This window comes from Marmota flaviventris, chromosome 7 (genome assembly GCF_047511675.1).
Source record: "Marmota flaviventris isolate mMarFla1 chromosome 7, mMarFla1.hap1, whole genome shotgun sequence".
In the NCBI taxonomy this organism is placed as follows: Eukaryota; Metazoa; Chordata; class Mammalia; order Rodentia; family Sciuridae; genus Marmota; species Marmota flaviventris.
This window is the reverse complement of record NC_092504.1, coordinates 75,970,280-75,983,553: the sequence shown is the minus strand read 5'-3', so window position 1 is coordinate 75,983,553 and position 13,274 is coordinate 75,970,280.

Genomic DNA, 13,274 nt, shown 5'->3' with positions numbered 1-13,274 from the left:
CAGTCCCTCAGACCCTAAGGTTGTGGAGCTTGGGGCTGAGAACTCTCAGCGTATTTTGCTTGCCCTCTGGTAGCCACTCCCCAGGTAGCTGGTGCAAGAGACCTCAGTTGTCAGCACTGGTGGGAGCAGAAGCCAGAGGTCCCATGCTGCAGGTCCCATGCCGCTGTTCCCTCCGTCTGACTATGGTGCTCAAGGGAGAGCTGGGAGGGGCCCTTGAGGTTTCCCTGCTGTGTGGAGAGGGAGGGCTAGGGGGTTACACACGTGCCGCTGCCAGTTTCAATGAAGTTAACTCCTCCGCCGCATTCTGGTGACATCAGTTCTCTGCCATGGTGATATCCCATGTGAATGGTGACAGTTTGTTTCCTTTGCCGGGTGACCGATGCAATGGGTGGGTCCTGAAGGGCTCTCCGAAGACCGTCTGAATCTTGTGGCCACTGCCTATGGAGGCTCAGTTGGTATTAACCTCTGCAGGAACAGGAAAAGCAGACAAGTTGTTTCAACGGGATCGGGATCCAGAGACACACAAAACCAAATAAATTTAAAAGAGTAAACAGTAACTCAGCAGTCAAACAGAACAAGAAGTAACATGAGCAGCATGAAAAAGCAAGGAAGAAAAGGAGTACAAACAATGCAGGACAGCCTAAATATACAGGAGGACCTAGAGGCATCAGAAAAATGGTCAAATAAAGAACTCAAGGAATACCTTAGACAGATGGAATGGGATCTTAAAGAGGACATGAGACAGCAAATTCAAACAATGAAATAACACATTGAAAATGAATTACATAAACAGATAAAAGAAGCAAATAAGCATCTTTATCAGGATATAGAGATTATTAAAAAATCAATCAATAATTCTAGAAATGAAGGAAAATATAAGCCAAATTAAAAACTCAAATGAGAGTATCACTAACAGAGTGGAGCAAGTAGAAGCCAGAACGTCAGATAATGAAGACAAAATATATCATCTTGAAAAGAGTCTAGCCAACTAAGAAAGGCTGGTAAAAAATCATGAGAAAAACATCCAAGAGATATGGGATAACATTTAAAAAAATCAAACCCAAGAGTCATCAGGATAGAGGAAGGTATAGAGGCTCAAACCAAGGGAATGAGCAACCTGTTGAATTAAATAATTATAGAAAACTTTCCAGATATAAAAAAGGAAATGGAAGTACAAATTGTAGATGCATACAGGACACTGAGCATACAAAATCACAGTAGACCAACACCAAGACACATTGTTATGAAAATATCCAATACACAGAACAAAAATAAAATATTAAAAGCTACAAGAGAAAGGAGGCATATTACATTCAGTGGTAAACCAATAAGGTTAACAACGGATTTTTCATCACAGACGCTGAAAGCGAGAAGATCCTGGAAAAACGTATTTCAAACACTGAAAGACAATGGATTCCAACCAAGAATTTTGTATCCAGCAAAATTAAGCTTCAGGTACGACAACAAAATAAAAATCTTTCATGATAAACAAAAGTTAAAAGAATTTGCAGCCAGAAAACCAGCATTGAAAAGAATCTTGAGCAAAACACTACACAAGGAAGAAATGAAAAACAATACCCAAAACCAACAGTGGGAAGTACCTCAGTAAAGCGAGAGGGTGGGGGGAAAGCTAATCATGGAGAAACAAACAAATTAAAATAAAAAAAGATAAATAATCAAACATGGCTGGAAGTACACACCATATGTCAATAGTAACTCTAAACGTTAATGGCTTAAACTCACCAATAAAGCGACATGGGCTGGTAACATGGATTAAAAAAACAAATCCAACAATATGTTTCCTCCAGGAGACACATCTGATTGGAAAAGACATACACAGGCTGAAGGTGAAAGGTTGGGAAAAAACATACCATGCACATGGTCCTCGTAAGAAAGCAGGGTGACCATTCACCAACAAGACATAACAATTATCAAAATTTATGCACCAAATAAGGGTGCTGTGACGTTCATAAAACAAACTCTCCTCAAGTTCAAGAATCAAAGACCACAATACAATAAATATGGGTGACTTCAACACACCTCTCTCACCATTGGACAGATCCTCCAAACAAAAGTTGAATAAAGAAACTATAGAACTAAATGTCACAATCAATAACCTAGACTTAACTGATATATATATATATATATATATATATATATATATATATATATATATATATATATATATATAATATATCAACCAATATCAAGTGGATATAATTTTTTCTCAGTAGCACATGGATCCTTCTCAAAAATACACCATATATTATGCCATAGGGCAACTCTCAGTAAATATAAAGGGGTGGAGATAATACCATGCATTTTATCTGATCATAATGGAATGAAACTGGAAATCAATGATAAAAGAAGGAAGGGAAAATCCTACATCACATGGACAATAAACAATATGTTACAGAATGATCAATGGTTTACAGAAGACATAAAGGAGGAAATCAAAAAATTCTTAGAGATAAATGAAAATACAGACACTACATATCAGAATCTATGGGACCAATGAAAGCAATTTTAAGAGGGAAATTCATTGCCTGGAGGTCATTCCTCAAAAAAAAAAAAAAAAAAAGAAAAAAGAAAAAAAAAACAACAAATAAATGAGCTCACATTTTATCTCAAAGCCCTAGAAAAGGAAGAGCAAAACAACAGCAAATGTAGCAGAAGGCAAGAAATAATTAAAATAAGAGCAGAAATCAATGAAATTGAAACAAAAGAAACTACTGAAAAAATTGACAAAACTAAAAGTTGGTTCTTTGAAAAAATAAATAAGATCGACAGACCCTTAGCCATGGTAACTAAGAGAAGAAGAGAGAGAACTCAAATTACTAACATATGGAATGAAAAAGGCAATATCACAACAGATGCTACAGAAATACAGAAGAAAATTAGAAATTATCTTGAAACCCTATGTTCCAATAAAATAGAAGATAGTGAAGACATTGATAAATTCTTTTAAGTCACATGATTTGCCCAGACTGAGTCAGGAGGATACACACAATTTGAACAGACCAATATCAATGGATGAAATAGAAGAGGCAATCAAAAGACTACCAACCAAGAAAAGCCCAGGACCGGATGGGTATAGAGTGGAGTTTTACAAAACCTTTAAAGAAGAATTAATACCAATACTTTTCAAATTATTTCAGGAAATAGAAAAAGAGGGAGCTCTTCCAAATTCATTCTATGAGGCCAACATCACCCTGATTCCAAAACCAGACAAAGACACTTCAAAGAAAGAAAATTACAGACCAATATCTCTAATGAACCTAGATGCAAAAATCCTCAATAAAATTCTGGTGAATTGGATACAAAAACACATCAAAAAAATTGTGTACCATGATCAAGTAGGATTCATTCCTGGGATGCAAGGATGGTTCAATATATGGAAATCAATAAATGTTATTCATCACATCAATAGACTTAAAGATAAGAACCATATGATCATCTCGATAGACGCAGAAAAAGCATTTGACAAAGTACAGCATCCTTTTATGTTCAAAACACTAGAAAAACTGGGGATAACAGGAACTTACCTCAACATTGTAAAAGATATCTATGCTAAGCCTCAGGCTAGCATCATTCTGAAGGGAGAAAAGTTGGAGGCATTCCCCCTAAAATCTGGAACAAGACAGGGATGCCCTCTATCACCACTTCTATTCAATATAGCTCTCAAAATACTGGCCAGAGCAATTACACATACAAAAGAAATTAAAAGGCATAAAAATAGGAAAAGAAGAACTTAAATTATCACTATTTGCAGATTATATAATTATATACCTAGAAAACCCAAAAGGGTCTACAAAGAAACTACTAGAACTAATAAATGAATTCAGCAAAGTGGCAGGATATAAAATCAACACGCATAAATCAAAGGCATTCCTGTATATCAGTGACAAAACTTCTGAAACGGAAATGAGGAAAAACACTCCATGCACAATATCCTCAAAAAATAAAATAAAATAGTTGGGAATCAACCTAACAAAAGAGGTGAAAGATTTATACAATGAAAACTACAGAACCCTAAAGAGAGAAATAGAAGATCTTAGAAGATGGAAAAATATACCCTATTCATGGATAGGCAGAACTAACATCATCAAAATGGCAATATTACCAAAAGTTCTCTATAGGTTTAATGCAATGCCAATCAAAATCCCAATGGCATTTCTTGTAGAAATAGATAAAGCAATCATGAAATTCATATGGAAAAATAAAAGACCCAGAATAGCAAAGGAATCTCTAAGCAGGAAGTGTGAATCAGGCGGTATAGCGAAACCAGATTTCAAACTATACAACAGAGCAATAGTTACAAAAATGGCATGGTACTGGTACCAAAACAGGTGGGTGGACCAATGGTACAGAATAGAGGACACAGAGACTAATCCACAAAGTTACAACTATCTTATATTTGATAAAGTGGCTAAAAGCATTCAATGGAGGAAAGATAGCATCTTCAACAAATGGTGCTGGGAAAACTGGAAATCCATATGCAACAAAATGAAACTGAATCCCTTTCTCTAGCCATGCACAAAAGTTAACTCAAAATGGATCATGGAGCTTGATATAAAATCAGAGACTCTGCGTCTGATAGAAGAAAAAGTTGGCTATGATCTACATACTGTGGAGTCGGGCTCCAAATTCCTTAATAGGACACCCATAGCACAAGAGTTAATTACAAGAATCAACAAATGGGACTTACTTAAATTAAAAAGTTTTTTTCTCAGCAAGAGAAACAATAAGAGAGGTAAATAGGGAGCCTACATCCTGGGAACAAATTTTTACTCCTCACAGTTCAGAAAGAGCCCTAATATCCAGAGTATACAAAGAACTCAAAAAATTAAACAATATGATAACAAATAACCCAATCAACAAATGGACCAAGGACCTGAACAGACACTTCTCAGAGGAGGACATACAATTAATCAACAAATACATGAAAAATGCTCACCATCTCTAGCAGTCAGAGAAATGCAAATCAAAACCACCCTAAGATACCATCTCACTCCAGTAAGATTTGCAGCCATTCTGAAGTCAAACAACAACAAGTGCTGGCGAGGATGTGGGGAAAAGTGTACACTTGTACATTGCTGGTGGGACTGTAAATTGGTGCAGCCAATTTGGAAAACAGTATGGAGATTCCTCGGAAAGCTGGGAATGGAACCACCATTTGACCCAGCTATTCCCCTTCTTGGACTATTTCCTAAAGACCTTAAAAGAGCGTATTATAAGGATACTGCTACAATGATGTTCATAGCAGCACAATTCACAATAGCTAGACTGTGGAACCAACCCAGATGCCCTTCACTAAATGAATGGATAATAAAAATGTGGCATTTATACACAATGGAGTATTACTCTGCACTAAAAAATGACAAAATCATGGAATTTGCAGGGAAATGGATGGCACTAGAGCAGATTATGCTAAGTGAAGCTAGCCAATCCCTAAAAAACAAATGCCAAATGTCATCTTTGATATAAGGAGAGCAACTAAGGAGAATAGTGAGGAAGAACATGAGAAGAATATCACCATTAAACAGGGACAAGAGGGGGAGGGAAAGAGAGAGAGAAGGGAAATTGCATGGTAAAGGAAGGAGACGCTCATTGTTATACAAAATTACATATAAGAGGAAGTGAGGGGAAATGGGAAAAAACAAGAGAGAGTAATGAATTACAGTAGATGGGGTAGAGAGAGAAGATGGGAATGGTGGGGGAAGGGAGGTGAGGGGGGATAGTAGAGGATAGGAAAGGTAGCAGAATACAACAGACACTAGTATGGCTGTATGTAAAAAAGTGGATGTGTAACAGATGTGAATCTGCAATCTGTATATGGGGTAAAATGGCAGATCATAATCCACTTGAATCACATGTATGAAACATGATATGTCAAGAGCTTTGTAATGTTTTGAACAACTAATAAAAAAAAGAAAAACAAAATGCCCAAAGTTTTAACCAAGCAGTTACAAAAGAAAAAAAAAAAAAAAAAAAAAAAAAAAAAAAAACAATTACAGAAAAAACAAATCCTGAAGCATGGAGAAATGTATGTGACTATAGCTCTACTCTCTTCATTTATAATGGAGAAAAATAATGTTAAAAGTATTAATATTTATTTCTAAATTCAAAATAGCTCAGATAGATTCTTTAACATCAAATATTTCTTATTCCCCAGAGAGATAATATAATTATTTCACCAACTAATTGGTGCCAGAGAAGGTTTTCTTGATTATTATTCTTATGGCTCCACATTAGTTATTTAATTTTCTTCTACTATCACTACCTCAGTATTTTAATATTCTTAAAATTTTTGTGTTTCCCTAAAGCAGTGCTTTTAAAAATGAGCCACATGATCCTAAGCCCATATCTCAGTTACTGTATTTCTCTCTCTCTGAATTTTTTTCTCTCTCTTTTTTCTTAGTCCACTAAATTCATACCAGCTTCATTAATCTTTTTAAAAAAAAACAACTCTGCTTCATTGATCTATATTGTTTTCTTTTTATTATTATTATTAGTTGTTCAAAACATTACATAGCTCTTGACATATCATATTTCATACATTTGATTCAAGTGGGTTATGAACTCCCATTTTTACCCTGTATACAGATTGCAGAATCACATTGGTTACACATCCACGTTTTTACATACTGCAATACTAGTGTTTGTTGAATTCTGTTGTCTTTCCTATCCTCTACTATACTCCATCCCCTCCCCTCCCCTCCCATCTTCTCTCTCTACCCCATCTACTGTAATTCATTTCTCTCCCTTGTTTTTTTCCCTTTCCCCTCACTTCCTCTTATATGTAATTTTGTATAACAATGAGGTTCTCCTTCCATTTCCATGCAATTTCCCTTCTCTCTCCCTTTCCCTCCCACCTCTCATCCCTGTTTAATGTTATTCTTCTTCTCATGCTCTTCCTCCCTTCTCTGTTGTTATTTGCTCTCCATATTATGCTCTGATTTTTATTATTCCTTTTTTTCTGCAACTTTATATTTGGTTTGTTCTTGCTTTTCTAAGTACTTCAGATATATCATTAAGTTTATTTGAAATCTTTCTATTTTTCCAATGTATACGTTTATTGCTATGAACTTTCATGTCACTACTGTGCTATAGTGCACAGATTTTGATATATTGTTGTTTTATTTTCATTTGGATTCAAGAAATTTTATTTCTTTTTACTTTCTTCAGTGTCCCATTGGTCATTTAGGAGCATATTATTCAAATTCCACATATTTGCTTATTTTAAATTCTTATTTATTTATTTTTTTATTTCAACATGATCTGAGAAGATATGCTATTTCAACTCTTTTAAATTAACTAAGACTTGATGTGTTGACTAATATATGATTTATCCTGGAGAATATGATACGTGCTGATGAGAAATATGTTTTCTGATAATGTTGGATGAAATGTTCTAAATGTCTGTTAGATCCATTTGCTCTGTAGTATGATTGAACGTAGATGTTTCTTTGTTGACTATCTGTATGGATTGTCTTTTCACTGAGTAAAGTGAGATGTTGAAGCCTCCAATATTATTATATTGATGTCTCTCTTGCTTTATATATTTGGGTGGTTCCATGTTGGGTGCATAGGTATTTTCAATTATTGTATCTTCTTGATCAATTAATCCTTTTATCAATATCTGTCTGTTCTCTTTTTTACTTTTTTATTTAAAGTCTGCTCTATCTTATGTGAGTATAGATATTTCTGCTCATTTCATTTATTTCTATTTGCATGGTATATGTTTTTCAAGCCTTTCACTTATAGTGTACCTGTTTTTACCAGTGAAGTGAATTTCTTATAGGCAACATGTAGAGACTGATTTTAGAATATCCTAGAAACACACCAGTTTCAAACATCATGGGATTTCAGGATGTCAGCCAGGACAGTCCTGGACTTATGGGATTCCTCTGTTGCAGTGGCTATAGTGACTTTGTGCATAGATACAATTTCAGAATATCTGTTGGAAATTTATGGAGAAATACAGTTTAAAGACATTCCCAAAGTAAGTCTGTGAAAACTCAAATAAGTACCTACTTTTTCAAAGCATAGGCATCAACATATAACCACAGGATCATGAACAAGCAGGACAATAAGACATCTCCAAAACCACAAAATAATATCCCACAAACTGACCCTAAAAAGATGGAGATATATAAGATGCATGACAAAGAATTAAAATATTTGTTTTAAGAAAGCTAAGCGAAATTTGAGAAAATAAAGAGAAAGAATTTAAAGAAAAAAAAATAAGTAACTAGACCAAAACTGTAATATAAAGGATATAATAATTAAAGTCAAACAAGTATCCTGGAAGTGAAAAATACAATAAAGAAAATGGAGAATGTAATAGAAAGAATCAGCACAAGAAATAGTCAAACAGAACAAATCTGTGAATTCAAAGTCAAGTTATTAGAAAACATGGAGACATATATTTAGGTCAAAATGGATTCTACTGACATGTATAACTAAAAACAACTAATAAAAAAGAAAATACGTAGACATAGGAGAAAAAATAAATAGTATAAAATGGAAATAAAAGGCTTATAATATTGATAAGACAAAAACTGAAAAACAAATTTGGGATGAGCATGGGCTAAAGAAGAAGACCAAAATAAGTGAATGAAAGTGTTACTTACAGAAACAATAACACAAAACTATCAAACTTGGAGAGAGAGATTAATATCCAGGTAGAGGAATATCAATGATCATCAATCATATTCAATACAAATAAGATATCCCCAAGTAATATTATAATAATCTGCCAAAAATTAAAAACAAAGATCCAGAAAACAAGAGATAAGAAGGGTATTTTTTAGGTCAGTGGTGGCAACTCAGAACAAAGCAGCCTGCTCAGGAAAGGAACATTAGTCAGGTGCCAGCTGAAATGCCTGTCAATCAGTGAGATCTCCTGACTAATGCCTGTCAACCAGCAGGACACCCTAGCCAATCCTGGAGTTCAGCCAACTCCCCTGATCAACTCCAAGGGGACAAGGGACCCTAGAAACACATTTTCCTGTCTCAAGCACTTCCCTACCTGCTGTAAGTCCCATAAAAGTCCAGTCCAGTCAAGCTTCCAAGTGGTTTCTCCTCAGATCCTTCTCCTCTCCACTCTGTTGGTCTGATCGAGTTCCGCAAGGGAGTGATATCTCAATAAAGCCTTGTTCAGTGGCCCTTTTAAATCTGCTTCGTTTGGTCGCTGCCCACCTCACCTGATCTGACATCTTGGTGCTGAAACCCAGAAGGGATCCTTGGGCTTCTCCAGAAGGGGATTGAAGCCCATCCCTTCCCCCTTAAAACAAACCAGGAAATTTCTAAGGAGCTCTTTCCCTCTCCCTTCATCTGGCCGACAGGTGTGTGGTAAGTTCTCATTTCCCCTGACCTTCCAAACCTTTTCTGTCTGTCCACGGGGTCCTATCCATAAGTCATGCACATGCCATAGGCCCCACCCATTCTGTTCAGGTCTCAGGGAACTGTGGAGATGACCCAGTCCTCCTGAGGGCCCTAGCCAACCAGGTTGGCCAACCGTTGGGCCCACGGAGGCTGCAGGGGTGCCTCAACATCTGTCCTGGCCCTTATCTGTTCCGTAGGTGAGTGCAGACAGAATTTGGGATGCCTTCTTCTGCTCCCACTCACCCTTGAGGGTGTTGGAAGGTCATGAGAAACACGGAGTCCTCTCTTTAGACCCCAAAGTCCTTTGGGTGTCTATATTCAAATTCTGCCAAGTTAGGGCTCATTCAAGAACCGCCTGGTCTTTTACTGCACTGAGACAATGGGTCACAATGGCCTCCAGAAGGAACTTTTGATTTTAAACCCTCAATGAATTGGACAATTTCTGTCGCCAGACAGGGAAATGGGAAACAATGTTCAGGCTTTTTGAGATTTGCTCCTGTCCTGCCCTCTGCTCTCTGCTCCTGACCTTCTCTCTGTGACCTTCCCTCTGCTCTTGCGTCTGCTCTCCCTCCCAGCAGTACCACGTCCCCTCCCCCTCCCTGCCACCACCACTGCAGCTGCTCCCTTTGCCCTCCCTGCTGCCACAGCTGCAGCCACTACCTGCGGCCCTGTCTGCTCACTTCCAATCTGCCTGGCCACCAGACACACACGCCCTTCCTCCCTCCCTCGATGCCTCCTCACACACACCTCCCTTTGCCACTTGGTTCCGACTGGCAGGCAGAATGGGCCCCACCTGGCTGCAGTGGGTGGGATCTCCAGATCCCTCTGAGCCTCCTCCCCTACTCTGCTCACCTCTTCTATGATAAGCCCCTTCCCCTCCCTTCACTTGCGCCTCTCTTCTCCTGCCACTTCCACACCCAGTCCCCCAGGCCATCCCACCAGCTAACTCAAAGCTTCTTTGTCTTCTCAAGTAAATGGCTGCTGCTAAAGGGAACATTCGAATACACATCCCATTCTTCAAGATCTTTCCCAGAATCCAGATGAAAATCCAGCCTTATTTCTCAACCACCTTACAGAGGTCCTAACCAAATACACTAGGCTGGATCTTGAGTCTCCCACCTGGGCTACAGTGTTAATAACACATTTCATTACTCAACTGGCTCATGATATTAGAAAAAGCTCAAATGACCTGAGGAGGACCCTCAGATTCCTATCTGAGATCTGGTGGAAATGGCCTTTAAAGCAGGCTCCATTGCAGAAAAAGGTAACACCCCAAACCCAGGCCTTGCTAGTGGCCCTGAGACCTAAGTCTCCAGCAAGAGCTTCACGGGGAATGAGCATTCCTCTCCACCAGGAGCTTGCCTCAAATGTGGATGCGAAGGTCACTGGGCTTGCCAATGCCCAAACCCAAGGCCTCCTTCCAGGCCATGCCCCACCTGTAAGCAGACAGGACATTGGAAGAGTTATTGTCCCATGGCTAGACCTTCCTTGGTGCCTCTATGAAGGGGTATGACCAGTCATGTGGTCCCTTCTCTTGAACTATTGGGGTTCTCAGAAGACTGAAGAAGCCCAGACTCGAGGACCCCCATCACCTTCACTGAGACCAGGGTAACACTCCAGGCAGCAGGTAAGTCCAAACCTTACTTGTGGACTCGGGGGCTGCCTATTCTGTCTTGCCTGCCCACTCTAGGCCTCTGTTTCATTCCCAGGTCTCAGTTATGGGGACTGATGAAAAACCCTCCTCCCCAAACTGAACTGCTAAGCTGGACTGTGCCCTGGAAGGACACCCATTCACTCACTCTTTTCTGGTCATTCCATCTTGTCTGGTTCCTCTCCTAGGCAGAGATGTTCTCCAATTACTAGGAGCCACCCTTCAACTATACCCCAAGAATACTACCACCCATCTCCTTCTTCCTCTAATCCTTAACCTCTGTAATAACATGACAGTACCTACTGTGCCATTGCGCCCTGATCTAGTGGATCCCCAGGTCTGGGACATCTCCATGCTGGTCATAGCCTCCTACCACAAGCCAGTCTGAACCCAGCTGAAAGCCCAAACTAAATTTCCTTCCAGTCCCCAAGACTCCCCCTATAACACTCCCATATTGCCAGTGTGCAAACCCTAAGAAGCCTGTCGCTTAGTCCAGGACCTCCGCCTAATTAATGAGGCTGTTATTCTCATATGCCTGGTGGTTCCCAACCCTTACACTCTTCTTTCTCATATCCTCCCTTTGACCACTCACTTTACTGTCCTGGATCTTAAAGATGCCTTCTTTACAGTGCCCCTCCATCCTGACTCTTATTACCTCTTTGTCTTCACATGGGAAGACCCTACCTCCTTTAGGTCTCAACAGCTGACATGGACAGTCCCTACCTCTTTGGTCAGGCCTTGACACAGGATTTAACTGCTTGTGACTTGGGGATAACACTCTCTTACAGTTGGATAGAAGCCTTCCCTACCTCCAGGGAAACTGCTGACACCGTCCCCTCCATCCTCATTGAGCAGATCATTCCCAGGTTCGGACTTCCCACATCCATCCAGTCAGACAATTGTCTGGCCTTCACTTCTCAGGTAATTCAACTAGTCTCCAAATGCCTCAACATCACTTGGAGGCTCCACATCCCCCACCAACCCCAATCCTTGGGTAAGGTTGAGAGGGCTAAGGGCATTCTCAAGGATCATCTCACTAAACTTGCTATTGAACTCAGACTGTCCTGGACCAATCTTTTGCCATTGGCCCTCACCCGAATTAGGGCAACCCCTAGAGCTCTCTCAGGCCTTATCCCCTTTGAGCTGCTCTATGGGCACCCTTTCTTAATCAACCAAAATTTTCCTGTCACTCCTCCTCCCCTTGTGTCCCACCTGCACTATCTCACACTTCTATACAAACTCCTAAGGGAACACCCAGACCGGTGTCTTTCTGCACCATCCATTACTTCTGGCCCAGCACAACCAGGAATTGAATAGGACCCTCTTCAACCAGGTGATGCAGTCTTACTTTGAGAGCTCACCCTCAATCATTGGAAACTTGCTGAACAGGGACCCCATACAGTCATACTTCTACCATGCTGGGGCCCACCAAACTCAAGGTTTCTTGCCAACTCTCTCCTTTGCTACTAATCATTAATCTCTCTCAAGCTTCTACCCCAACCCACAAATGGCGCTTCTACATCCAAGTGACATGGCAACAGGATGGCACCATCCGCTCTCAGTTTATGGTTCAAAGTGATTGCCCTTTCATTGGCTGTAAACAGGCCATCACCCTTAATGTTACTGGATTCAACTGGGCTACCTCCTCTCACTTATGTTCAGCAATGCTGTCCTTCATAGCAGACCAAACTGAAGAATCCTGTAAGTGCTGGCTTGACACCTATGGTGGGTACTCTTATAATTCATGCAAAAAATGCTTTCTAGATAAGCCTTGCTATGAGAATCTTGCATACACCAAATTTACTATTTGGGACCCATGGAACCCAAAATGGGCTTTGGGTGTTGATGGTAAATTTTATTCGTGGGGTTTTGCCAAACACCCCTCAGCCTCTATCAGAATATGGAGAACTTACATACAAGTGTTCCCTCAAGTTCACATAACCATCCAGGAGCAAGAGAAGGAACTCTAACACCAGCTGGATGCAGTTGCCCATCCCAAAGCTGACCCTTTCTCATGGATGGCCCTAATACATCAGGGCCTTCAACTTCTCAATTTGTCCAAAGTGAATAACACTTCAGACTGTTTCCTCTGCACAGGTTTGGATCATACTCCATTAACTGCAATTCCCATTGATTTTCCACTCAATACCTCAAGTAGACTCCAAGGACCTCCCTCTCCAGCCTTTGAGGAAGTACCTCTTTTCATAACTAATCAGGGAATTTCTCTTGCTGT